Below are 14,425 nucleotides of genomic sequence, written 5' to 3' on the forward strand. Positions count from 1 at the left end.
CACAGCAAGAAAGCAGACAGGGGTCCCACAGAGTTAGAACTTCCTCTAACAGGAAGTTTCATGACTGCCTTCTGGAAAGTTCTAACCATGCTGGCAGTCCACATACTTTCTCTCAGCAAGTAGCCTGTGTGTCCACAAACACAAGCTAGATAAACCCTTTCTTCAGTCTGCCCTTTATTAGATGTCCTAAACTGGAATAAATCCAGGAGTCTTACCTCCTTTCTTCCTTTTGTCCCTGCTTCCTTCTCTCTCCCCTTCCTTCCTTTTTTCCTTCCTTCCTTCCTTCCTTCCTTCCTTCCTTCCTTCCTTCCTTCCTTCCTCTGTTTTCTCTTCTGATCATTTTCTCTTCCCTTATGTTCCCCCCACCCAAGGGCATAATGTTTTAATATTTTTTTCTACTTAAAAATATTCAACTGCTATTTTCACATTCCAGTATTCTAGATATGACCTACAAGGGATTTTAGAGAGGCCCAGAGGTGAAGTAGAGAAATCTTGAGGGAATTCTTTGGATAAATAGTTCTCAGCAACCTTGACTTTATTTCCTTGCTCCGCATTGCCCCACATCATCACTAAAACACCTTTAACCCCACCTTTTTCTTCTTCGACTGGAGATATTTGGAAGGGAGATAGGGTCAAGGAGATACATGTGTCAATTATGCTAAATAAATAAGATACAAAGGAAGGATAAAATACTTGCTTTGATTGTATGGGACACCAACTATAAATAGGTTCTGGGGCCCAACTGCTTAATTCAATTCCTGCCTCCTCCAATTATTGACTGTGTAATCTCAGGTACATCATTTAACTCCTCTGTGCCTAGATTTACTCAAGATGCTTAAAACAAGTGTTTCTGCCCCTATCTGGTTACAGAGAGGGCAGTGCCAGGCATGTAGTAAGTAGAATATCATCACTGCGGCTGGAGGAGGAGAAATGGGCTGACGACTTAAGTGAACCGGCCAAGGTAGCAAAGGGCAGAATCAGATTGAGACAATCTAAATGCCACATTCTCCACTGCTTCTGCATGATTGGAAGCCTCTCTGTCCATAGCTTACTTACACACAGATACACATCTCTATTTCTCTCCATTGGACCACCTTTTTCTTATCATATTTTATTTTTTTGCTTCCAACATTAAAATGTGTTTTCAACCAAAGTTCCACTCAATTAAAAATACCACACAGCACATTTTCCTGGCTTGTGAGGAGTAATTTATTCAATTCATAGAGTTAGCGAAATATGTGGTTAAAATCTTTGAATGGCTCTGTAAGCAGAGTGTCTGCTCATTAGACAAGCAGATACATCACTTGTCACTCCTTCTTAATAACTCATTCATTAACCACTAGTTCCAGCAATCTGAAATAATTATTTTTCTTTTGAATCTTACAAACAATATTAGGGGGAAAGAAGAAATCATGTTAATGTGCCGATGACTATAAACATAATGGAATGCTAGACCACCGTGATGCAATCACCCAAGGTCCATGTACCAAGGTGAAGTGTAACAAGATGCTCTGCCAGCTCTCAAAGAAACAATTGGTACAATCAATTTAACCTCACATTTATCTTGTCTTGACAATTATTGAGCCATTAATCTTCTCAGTGTCAAGGCATTGCCGTCATTGGACCCATTCAAATGAGTATCCATGGCAATAGAGTACACATGGGTGAAAAAAACCTTGGCAGCCAGAAGCACGATGTCACCTAACAAATTGACAAGAAATGTAGAGTAAAACCTATCTGTGAGCAGAAAGGAGAAATCAGAAGCTATGGTGCCCTGATCTCATAAGTTCTCCCCATCCAATCAGCTTTGGTTCCTGCTTACTTTCCGAAGCTACAGCATGATAAGAACTTCTACTAGATTAACCATGGAGAGACTGAGATGACAGCAAATCAGGGACACCAAAAACCAAAACAAAAAGCAAGTGAGTATCTTTGTAATAAAACTTGATATAGATTATTAAAAAAAAAAACCCTCAAAGTCATCAGGTAGAGTTACATTTAAAGATTTTGTTTATTTATGAGAGAGAGAGAGAGAAAGAGAGATAGAGGAGGGGCAGAGGAAGAAGGAGAAGCAGACTCCCCAGTGACCAGGGATCCCGGCATGGGACTTGATCTCAGGACCCCAAGATCATGACCTGAGTGGAAGGCAGATGCTTATTGGACAAGCCACCCAAGCGCCCTCAATTTCTTACACTATATTTTAAGTACAATTGGGGGATAGGGTGGTTTATCATCTTATTTTATGCATGTAGAACCTATGGAGACAAAACATGTCCCTAGGGAGAATGAAAAGAATGTCAGAATGAACAGAGGGGCAGAGTAATGATGGCCAAGGTTCAGGTGAATACTTGGGATTACTACTCCAAAAGGATACTTATTAAGGTAACAAGCAAGCATGCTGTGTGTTACTGTAGCATCATATCTAATGAGAAGATCCCCACCAGATAATATTCTAGGTATCAATATGAGTTGGATCCTCTAAAGACTTGACATCCAGACAAGATCATTCCATCCTTCACTTGTAGGCCCCCCATAGCTGCTCTTTTACCCTTAGGAGCATGGCAGATGGGCCGTTCCTCCCATTCCCTGCCTCCACCCAGAAGGATGAGTTATTTCAGGGCACATAGCTTAAAGCAATGGACTTCCAACTTTTCTGATTGTGCAACCCTATTAGTATAAAATGTTTGATTGTGGGGTCTTTATATATTACTATAAATATAAGCTAATATAGTATGTTATGTACATTTACTCAAAAATAGAAGATGTAACAGAATGGAGAATGAGGGATTGAGCCATTTTAACTCATCCACCTTCCGAGTGAGTTCCCCAGGTGTGGCAGAGAGACACAGAGGGCGTAGCTTTGGGGAGAGCAATCAGACTGGCCGTTGGCTTTGCTGGGGCTCCCACTGTGCTTGCTGTCTGAAGTCTGGCACCGGTCCTCTGGGGTAGGAGGGGGATGATGGGAAGTGACTGGCAGGACCCTCCATGGAGCAAGGCCCCAGAGGGGGTACTGAACACCTCAAAGCAGACACATTTAACTGAATTTGTTGTCATCATGGATAATGGGGTCTGGAGAGGCACATCATTTTTGGAAAACTAAATCATATAACCGGTGGAAATAATTTGCAAACTGCTCTCTCAATACCATGAGATGCCCCCTGAAAAGCCTTCCCTTCCTCACTGTTAAATTGTCATCTCTACATTGTGTGTGTTTGTGTGCTCCTGCGTGTATGTTTTGTTTTGTTTTAAAAGTGTCAACATCTTACTGAGAATGATGGCATCACCAAATATTCTCCAAATTTGGAACACTGGTCTACTTGTAAATGAAAAATGCCTAATTCATCATTAAACTTCATACAACTCCAATCTATTTGCCCTGAGATTCCTTGGGAACCCCTAAGAGGTATAAATTATTTTATGGTCATTCTCTCATCCCATTTCAAAATATTATGATGAGTCTCTTATCTAAGATAATATCTGTAGGACCATTGTCAAAGATCCTATTGTTGCCCAAACTCTAGCCAGGGTCCTCTGAGCCCTCTTCTCAATTAGAGCTCAGTTGGGGCCTATAAAATCTTGAATAAACATGGTTTCTAATAGCTCAAGGCCACTTCCATAGGATGACTCTAGCTCCCCATATAGTGCCTGCCTGATAAGACTCAGGGTTGCCAGAAGACTTCATTATTGGTTCTAGCCAACACCTGAAGATCAGGCTCCTGTCTTCCATCCTCTGTGGGAGGGTAGGGGGTCCAACTGAGTAAGTGGCGATTGGCAAACCTCGATGGGTTTCGTATGAACCAACCCTCTCCTTCCAGTTCTGTGTAATTTTCCTTCTCCTTGACTCTACCTCCAGGCCTCCTGCTCAGCCCCACCCTCACGCCCTCATTTTCCCTTTAGAATTCCCACACACATCCAAGTGGAGTTCAGTTCCCTGTTATAATAGTATGTTACTGATTAAAATCTGTCCTTGACACTTTAACTAGTGTCCAGCTTTGTTCATCTTTGGCACTATTTAAGCCAAAATTAAGGTAACTGTAGTAGATCACAACATAGGAAAAATAAATAAACACAGGAGACTTCTACCGTCCACCCCACTGCAATGTGGAATTTCCAGGGGAAGATAATTTGTCTGATACAGACTATGTCAAGATGCCAATATTGATCTACATAATAAATATCAGTGAAGCTTAATTTCCTTCTTATTTTCATTAGACCAAAAAGTAAATGTAAACTGACCAAGTATTTTGCTTCTGCACTCCAGTGGACCATCTTGCCCATCCCCCTATGCATGCACCATACTTTCGGGACCAGTGATCTGAAGAGCAAACTTCTGTGCAGAGAAGCTGAATTAAAATTCATGCCCCACGGGCCACACCTCATAAGGGATGGATTCCATACGGGGTGATTCAGGCTTTACCCCAGTTAGCCCTGGCCCAGAAATGCCAAGCTCTTTCATAGGCATGGCATCATCAGTACAGATGGTATTCCCATCTGACAAGCAGGGCTTCTTAGACCCACTGGCATTCTGCCCAGTAGATGAAAAACGCAAGCAGGACAGATTCAAGCCACTGTTGTCTTCTTAAAATAAGCAATTCATTTTTTAGGGAGTGAGAGCTATTTTTAATAGCATTAGTTACTTGGCAGCTGTTTCCAAAATGGCTCCCACAATTCTAAGAAGCTGTGATTCATCCTTTGGCCTGGCAAGATCCTGGGTACATGGAAATTCCAGCAGGAGTTATAAATGTCACTTTTCATGCTCAGAGCTCACAAAGTCCTCTGTAAAGTGAAAAGTGAGAGTCGGCAAATTCCCTAATAATGGGAAACAAGAGCCAGTATTCAGCTGGGGGTTGGTCAAACACTCTTGTGTTGCCCGGTATCCTGTGGGAATCACAGGCATTAGGGACAGGAAACCACTGAGGTCTTTGAGTCTGGTCCCTGTGGTCTGGATAGAACCATTTCCTCGCAGCTTCACTCCTGGCAGAGATTTGTCTTCACATGTGCTTGCATTACTTTTTTCTTCTATTTTATTATGTAAGTATATTTCAGAAAGTAATAAAGCATGTGTAATTGGGGGGGTTGAATATTTTGATTATTTTTATTAGCGTTTCACAGTTAGTATGACAATTTTTAAACAATACAAAATCATGGAAAATGGTAAGTAAAAGTCCCTCCCATCAACAAACCTTCCTTTACTCACGTTTTTCAGTTAATCACCACTTTGATTTGTCTTCTTGTCTTTGTGTGTGAGTTTATTATAATATATTTAAGATTGATAAGGTGACACTATTACTGTTTCGTTACTCTTCCAGAAATTTTCCAAGCATATATATGCATACACATATGTTTACATATTGATTATATTTATGTTTGTTTTTAATGGGATTATACTATGCATATTGACTTGCACTTTCTATTTTTCACGTTTAACTTTGCCTTCCTTTCCTCATTGGCACGATTAACATTATAAAGGTTGCCCAGCATTTCTTTTATGGAAGCACCATAATTTGTTTAATGGCCTCATATTAATGGAAATTCGAGCTGCTCTAGGTATTGGCTATAACAATGTGGGTCAATCACATCCTAACACTTAGCAATCATAGCAAGTTGGTGAATTTCTAGCCCAGAAATCATATGTGTGTGAATTGTAAATTGACTAATTATCAAAAGCATTTGGAGAATCAGAGCCCTACCACCCCTCAACCCTGTGAGCATTGAGAATTACATTTAGGGACACCTGGGTGGCTCAGTGGTTGAGTGTCTGTCTTTGGCTCAGGTTATGATTCCAGAGTCCTGGGATTGAGTCCCATATCAGGTTCCTTGAAGGGATATGTCTCTGCCTCTCTCTCTGTGTCTCTCATGAATAAATAAAATCTTTAAAAAGAGAGAGAGAGCATTACGTTTAGCTTACTTTTTAAAAAATTGTTGTTAAATACACATGACATAAACTTTACCATCTTAGGCATGTGTAAATACACAATTCAGTGACATGAAGTACATTCATGTTGTTGAGCTACTGTCACCACCCTCCATCCGCAGAACTCTTTCATCTTGCAAAACTCAGACTGTACCTAGTAAAACCATTAACTCTCCATCCTGTCTCCCACGGCCACTGGCAATCACCATTCTACTTTCTGCACCTATGAATTTAAATCCTCTAGGGACCTGGTATGAGAGGACTCATACAATATGTGTCCCTTCGTCACTGATTATTCCAAGTTTCCTCAATACTGTAGCAGGTATCAGAGTTTCCCTCCTTTTTAAGGCTGAATAGTATTCCTTGTATGGATGTGCCACATTTTGTTTATCCATCGTAGACACTCGTTTAATGCATTTTGTTTAATTTTATTTTTAGATTTTGTGTATTTATTTTCAACACAGAGTGAGCAGGGAGGGACAGAGAGAAGGAGAAAGAATCTGAAGCAGACTCTGCAATGAATCTGCAATGAGCTCAGCTCAGAGACCAACACAGGGCCCAAACCCACAACCATAAGATCATGACCTGAGCTGAAGCCAACAGTAGGACTCTTTAAGTGATTGAATGACTCAAGTGCCCCTAATGCATTTTAAAACTGACTTCATAGACAATTTTCTGATACTTCAATAGTCTAAAACGGATAAATTCGAGAAAAACATACACTATGTAATCACAGGCCTATCATCCCACCAGCTTCCCTATACTCTGTCCCTTCCCATGAAAGTATCTGAGGCAAACTTTTTCCCATCAGAGAGGCCATCGCCACCCTCCTCATTGAGCCAAACTGCCTCCACCTCACCCCCACTCAGAGTCCACCCTCTGCCTCGGCGGTGGGCTCAGGTCCTGCCACCGAGTCAGAAGAATGCATCTGGGGCATTGTTAATACTCAAGAAGAAGTCACTGAATGGTGTGATTATTCTGGTTTTGTGTTCTGCTTTTCTTTTTTAATTTCCACAAAACTTTGCAGAGACATTCAAGAAATGCAGTCAAAGCATTTGCAATTACACTTTGAGCCCATGGCTTGTCTTCAGAGAGATGTTTTGAATTTAAGCTACCCCATGACTTTGTCAGGTTAGATTTGGGGAACTCATTTTGTCAAAATTCCTGTGGGATTTTTGCCCGAATAACTCATATTGATTTTTTCCCTAAAACTTTCCCTCCCAAACAGTTAGAGTTACATAACACAGAATCTTGATTCCTTCTTACTTCGCACCCCCAAACTCCCAACTCCACCTCATGGCCAGACTAAGGAATGGCAAAATGAGACAAAATACAAATTACAAATGTATTCCAATTGCTGTGAGTTGGAAACCAATAAATCTGATTTTTTAATAAAGAAAAAAAACATTATTTTTTACCTAGAACTGAATAGAAAGAGAGTGCTATTTAATCATTTTTATCATCCTTAAAGCTCATGCTTTTCTATAGATAACACCTCAAAGTCTTTTCAACAGCACTCAAATAAAGTACAGCAGGTCTGAGAGAACCATCGAGGCTTTGAGCAGCGCCTGCCATAGAGCAGGGAGCCACTAGATACCTATTTGTTGGAGAAAACGTGAGATGCATTACACATCACGTTACAAACTACAAAAGCTATCCTGCCCCTCTGTGGCAATCTCCATATTTAAAGTCACCGGCTTTCCTATATATACATTTTGCTAGAAGATTTCCAAGTAGTTGCATTTATTTCATTAGAAACAATTTTATAAAGGATGTTCATAGAAAAAAGCCTCTCAGCACGTTAAAAAATTACTTCATATAGTTTACATACAACTGTTTTTCAGAAATGTTTCTAGTGCCAAAAACGGTACACAATTACACCGCATTTCCTCTCAGATGGTTTCCTGTTCTTTTACAATTTTTTTCTAGTTGCCATTTTAATTCCTTATTTAAAGTTTTCTTAGAAAAGCTGTTGGCTCTTCTTTCAGGGAAATGAACAAAGTGTAACCTTTTTTTTTTTTTTTTTTAAAGGGCACAGGCTAAAGGAAACTAAAGACTTACTTAGAAGTACTTATTTAGATACATAGATAGAAAAGAAACCTAGAAATTACAATGAAAATGGTTTTCAAAGATTGGCCAGCCTGAGTTAGGCAGAAAGCAGATAAAACTGCTGGATGGGAGCCTGTCAAACACAAGTAAAACCAATATCAATAGACACAGTCCCGTCCTTCAGCCGGGTCTGACTGCAGGTGCACACACACTCCCTCTGTGACTTTGATACTAGGCATGACTTTGCAAAGTAGTCCCAAAGACAGTGGACTTTGCACACCAAAAAGAGGCAGGAGAGAAGTGCAGGGGCAGGACACAGGAAACAGGGCCCAAGGTTCTGTGGAAATGCTCCTGCAAGCCAAGTGCTGAAAACAAAAGAACTTTGAGTGGAACCCACTTAGAAGACAGCCCAGCCAGCTGATTTTTGATGGCAGCTGACTCATTGACACAGCAGTGAAATCACAGAGGAATAGGAAAGGCACAGCTCACTTGATACCATCTCACTTTGCCTCTGTTTCAAGCAACTAACACTTTCCCAAGTAAATAGTTAAAGGCAGTTATGAAAATGGTCTCTTAAGCTTATGTTCTTGCATACATCATGGATGGATCAAGGCATTCTTTTTCTTTTTTTAAGAGAGGGAAAGAAAGAGAGAATCTTAAGCAGACTCCATACCCAGCATGGAGCCTGACTTGGGTCTTGACCTCATGACCCTGAGATCCTAAACTGAGCCCAAATCAGGAGACAAAAGCTTAACCAACTGAGCCACCCAGGCGTCCCAAGGCATTCTCTGAAACAAAATGAAGAAATCAAATGAAATTATACAGGCAGGTCCTCTTTATCTCTAGAGTGACAATCTTTGGGGAACCATCATCCACAAAGAAAATACACTATATCCTACGAGACACTTTGCACGGTCAGCGGAGTCCACAGCAGAGGTTGCACAGCATCTGGCAAGCCCTCATCTCCCTGCATGGGTCCTCCACTGACCCGACTCTCTCTCCGCTTCTCCCAAGTGAAGGCTCCAGCTACCTCCTCACAAGAAGGGAGAAGTGTTTGCTTTCCTAAACCCTTCGGCGTCCTGTGCGTGCATGCGCCTGGGTGTGGGTCTTGCTTCCCTCCTTTCATCAGGAGGCTTTGCTGAGGATTTGTGCTCGCCAGGAGCTGAGGAACAAAGGGCCTCCCCCTTCCGGGCCAGCACAAGGAAGCAAACATGGTGGCACTTCTGTGCAGCCAGTGATCTCACTTGAATGATCAGACACCATTCTCAATAGCAATAGCTGAAAATTGCAGGCTTGGGAGGCAAGAGCCCACACCAGAGGGAGAGAGGGGAGTCTGAAAGCCCAGCATGGCAACCCCAGTGATAGTAATTATGGCGAAGTTCCTTGGGGGGAGAGTGTGACTAATCTAAGCTGCTGGCACAGCAAGTCATCTGCGTGCCTCCCCATCCTCCTCTTTCTCCCAGGATAATAGAAAGTGATTTCATTCAGCACTGGTGATACAGCTCCACTCGCAGGGCCTCCCGCATGCCTCTCGGATGCTTGCCAGCCACCAGGTGAGGGGTTTGGCCGAACAGGGGGAAGAAGGCTCCACCATGGCGGGCCTTTCAGAACCTGACCTCCAAGAGCTCACCCTCCAGTGCAGGACAGCAGCCACCAGCCCTCCTGCAGTGACAGATGTTGTGGGGAAGTGCCACCCCAAATCTTAGACACTGGCTGTGTGTGGAAGCTCGGGGGCCAAGCCAGGACAACAGAGGCCTTCTTAATGGCGATCATTCTTTTAGCTTAAGTTTGCATTTAAGGATTTTGTTTGCCTCTCAGAATAATTTTATGCTGTGTTTTTTTACTTTCTGTATTCTGATGCTCTGACACGTGGGGCCTTTCTGACTCTGGCAGGACTGTCTCTCCTGGGGTTAGTCAGTTCCAGAGGAAAGCAAACCACTCACCTGGGAGCAAGACTTTCAAATACAAACTACTAATCCACACCCCAACTGCCTCCTCTATGGGGTTCTTATTCTGGGCCATAATGCCCCTGCCCTAATCACCCAGGACCACGTACCAGACAATGAGGGGCAGCCCTATACCTGAAGTCTATTGAAATTAGACCAATCCTGAGCCTGTTCGCCCTACCTCACCTGTTTCTTCCTATGGAAACCACAATATAGACTCTGGCCCGTGTTTTCCCCTGGCTCCCTCGGCCTCCTGTCTGCCCCAGGTGCTTCCCTATGCAAAAGATGGCATGGCACGGCATGGCATGCCCTCTCCTCTTAGGAATCATAATAAACTATCTTTTCAATGGCAGTCATCTTCCCAATTTGTTGGCTTTACTGTATCTCTCTCTTTTTTTAAAAATGAATACACTATACTTTAGAACAAATATTAGCCCAAGTATATCCCTGAGGATGGCTGCAGTGTTTCTAACACGAGCTGAGTCTAGTCTGAGTCTAGTCTTCATAGGCCTTAGGTTTAAAATCTGGGCTTCCACACAGACAACAGTGGCAAGAACAAACAAACAAATAAACAAAGGTAAGACCAATAAGGTCCAGCACCTGGAAGGAGCCCAGGGCCAGCACATCTGCATATCAGTGTCCAGCCCTGTGAGGGATGTCCCATCTCTGCTGCAGGGCCCCTTCTATTCATGGGGTCCAAACTTCTCTTGATGGTCCTGGGTTACCAAGCAAAATATAAAGGCAAAAAGCCTTTATTATTATTATAAAAAGGTATATTATTATTTTTTTCAAATGTATTTACACGAATTTGTTGTTTGGTTCACTATTGTTGCTTTGGGTGTTTTTAAGTCAGTTTGGGCATCCTTGTGATGTTTGCCATCACTCTCTTAGCTTGATTTTCAAATTCACCAGATCAACTCTATAGAGGCTGCCTTCTTACCCTCTTCCTCCCTCTACTTTGGCTTTGCTTTCTTTCAAACACTTTTCACATTCTGAAAACTCTAAAAGTTTTGGAAAAGAATAGAAAATTGTAAAACAAACATGAGTGGCTTCTTCCTAGATTAGCAATTATTATTTGTAATGTTTATTTTGTCTTTTTAAAAAATAGATGGATAGATGATAGATAGATAGATTGATTGATTAATTGATTTAAGAGAGAGAGGGAGAATAAAGGGAGGGGTGGAGGGGGAGGGAGACAGAGAATCTCAAACAGGCTCCATGCTCACCTCAGAGCCCAATGCAGGGCTTGATCTCATGACCCTGAGATCATGACCTGAGATGAAATTAACAGTCAGACCCTTAACTGACTGAGCCACCCAGGTGCCCCTGTTTTGTCTTTTAAAAAAGTAAAATAGAAGAGACGAAACATTTGCAGGTAAAACTACAGATTTCTTTGTCTCTTATTCTAGACCAGTCACTTCCCTTCTTCCTAAAACTAACCACTGTTATCAGTTTGCTGTTTCTCTAGCCCAGTTTTTATTATTTTACATTACATATACATGAATCCCTGAACAAGATCAGTATTGTGCTTCAAGCTTTTACATAAATGGTTTCATGCTGCAAGCAGTATTCTGCAGCTTGTTTAGTTTTTAAAGATCTACCTTCTATATCATCTCTGTCAGTAGTTTTTAATGATTAGATTGTGTTCCATTAGATGAATTGCCACATTTACTTAGACAGTCCTCCACTGATTCTGCAATGAAAATCCTTCTGTGTGTCTTGCAGGCAGACTATGCCAGGGTTTCTTTAGCATATTCATAGAATTTGAATTCACTGTATTGGAAATTACGCACATTTAAAATTTACAGGAAGCCTGTCAAATTTCTCTCCAAAGGGGTTGTCCTGGTCATTTTTTTGTCCATGAAATTTCTGCAACATAAATGTCTATTTGAGGCAGGCTGTTAGGCCTCCGGAGTTTTTAGAAAGGAAAAAGAAAAGCAAATGAATTTGTTATACTCCAAAGTCTTATTAAATACTGAACAAAACATGAACAAGTTATTATTACTGCTGTTTATTACAGAGACTTATGTCCAGATACAGTGCCCATAGTATTTAAAGCTGTACAAACACTTGGCACACATGCCATTACCTCCAACTCTTATCCATGTCACTAATGTCTGTCTTTCCATTCTTTCTGCTTTAAGGAAAAATTCTTTCTTTTCCATTCTCTATGTGCTATGTAGCGCTTGCACAACCTATTTCTTGAAACTATACAAAGTATTGGTTATTTTAACTCTTGGTCACTCAATGAAGTAGGCATAATATATGGAATGACTCAGGCAATGACTTTTTTGACATATATGTCTACATGAATTAGATCCAAACAGAGAGCTTATATTAAATAGCAGTATCTCCATAACAAGAACCAGAAGCTTTTGATCTATGCATCTCTCTCTTTTTAATAGTTTTCTCTTAGTATCTTTACAAGTGGAGGGAGGGAACCAACTTTCCTGTTTTTTCAGGGACTGAAGAATGTCCCAGGACACAGGATTTCCAGGGTTTTTTTAAGATTTGATTTTTTAAAGATTTTATTTACTTATTCATGAGAGACAGACAGAGAGAAGCAGAGACACAGGTAGAAGGAGAAGTAGACTCCATGCAGGGAGCCTGATGTGGGGACTGGATCCCAGGTCTTCAGGATTACGCCCTGGGCTGAAGGTGGCACTAAACCGCTAAGCCACCCCGGCTGCCTGGATTTCCAGTTTTAAAACAGAAAGTTTCAGGCAAATCAGGAGTTGGTTACTTTCTTTATATGATGGTAAATGCATTTCGAAAGTGTGCTGCCAAAACATGAGAAAGCTCACCTGGGGGATGATGGACAAAAGTAGGTGGTTTTAAGACTCTTATGGGGATACTCAGCTGATGAGTGTGGTCAGCAGTCTGGTTGTAAAGCCTAAAGCAAGATCAGAAAGTCTGGGGAATGATTAGTCAAGATGGAAAGGGAATAAGAGTCAAGACCAGATATGATCCATCAAGATGTCAGCAAGAGTCGCAGCATCAAAGATGGCATGGTACACTTCCACATCCAGATTTCTCTTTTACTTTTCCTTCTTTCTTCTCTTACCTATGGGCATGCTCTCAAACAGCTAGAATGGGTAAGCCGGGTGGGCTGGTGTGGCAAAGGAAGATTGCTAGGTGGGGAGGTGGGCAGGGGGATGGATTAAAATGGGTGGTGGGGACTAAGGAGGGTACTTGTAATGAGCACTGGGTATTGTATGTAAGTGATGAACCATCAAATTCTACACCTGAAACTAATATGACACCGTATGTTAACTAACTGGAATTTAAAGAAAAACTTGAAAAAGAAAAGGAAAAAAAGGGCGCTTGCTGGGCAATAATACACCAGAGCTAGGTTGATGTAGTGTATTATACTGATTCATTCTTGGGAAATGAGAATTTATTTCTTGCTGTTTCCTATGAGACTCTGCCTAATCTTTTAAGATCTTGGACATATTGAGGTTAGGATGACTGAGGACTTGAACAACAATTAGTAATGTCTTACATTTGCCTAATACTTTTAGCTTCTCAAGGTGCTTTACATCTATTTTCTTCTATAATTTGCTCTATAACTCCAGTATTTTCTTCTATAATTTGCTCTATAACTCCAGGAAGTAGAGAGTTATTAATACCTCCTTTTTGTAGATGGACAAAAAGAAGACAGGGATGATGATAGATATTATCCAAAACTCAGGCCTATAAACAGAAAAGCCAGCCTAGCATCTCTGTTTCCTAATTCTTAATCTCCTAAATTGGGCTGTGCACTTGGTAGAAGTAAAGAAAATATTTTTCTCACCTGAAAAAAAAAAAAAAAACAGAGCTTATCTAATTCAATGGTTTCAAACTTTTAAACTTTCAGAATCATATTGTTAAATAAAATCTTACATGGGACTCAAGTGTATAAAACACCTAAAATGGAAGCATCTCAGATTGGCATAGGGCACCTGGAACTTTCTCCATTTCCTTTCTCCTCAGGAAAGGAATTTTCTTCAAAAGTCAGGTTGGAAACCACTGATAAGGCTCATTCCATTCATTTGCCAAATGGTGAAACAGCCAGAGAAAAATCATTGTGATGTGCTTCAGGTTACCCAGCTGGGTACAGAAAGAACTGGGATGAAACTGGGATTTTCAGTTAGCTTCTAACTGTTTATCATTGCTTGTGCTTTTCATATTCTGCTATATCCAAGCAACTGTCATAGTTTATGTTCTTGTTCAAATTCTTTTATTTTCCTGGCTTCATTTGTGATTGTTTACTTTTTTTTTAAGATTTATTTATTTATTTATTTATTATATATATATATATATATATATATATATATATATATATATATAGAGAGAGAGAGAGAGAGAGAGAGAGAGAGAGAGGCAGAGACACAGGCAGAGGGAGAAGCAGGCTCCATGCCGGGAGCCTGACGTGGGACTCGATCCCGGGACTCAGGACCAAAGGCAGGCACCAAACTTCTGAGCCACCCAGGGATCCCCGATTGTTTACTTTTTTATAGAGCAAAGTTGAAAATAT

Source organism: Canis aureus, chromosome 4 (genome assembly GCF_053574225.1).
Source record: "Canis aureus isolate CA01 chromosome 4, VMU_Caureus_v.1.0, whole genome shotgun sequence".
Taxonomy (NCBI): domain Eukaryota; kingdom Metazoa; phylum Chordata; class Mammalia; order Carnivora; family Canidae; genus Canis; species Canis aureus.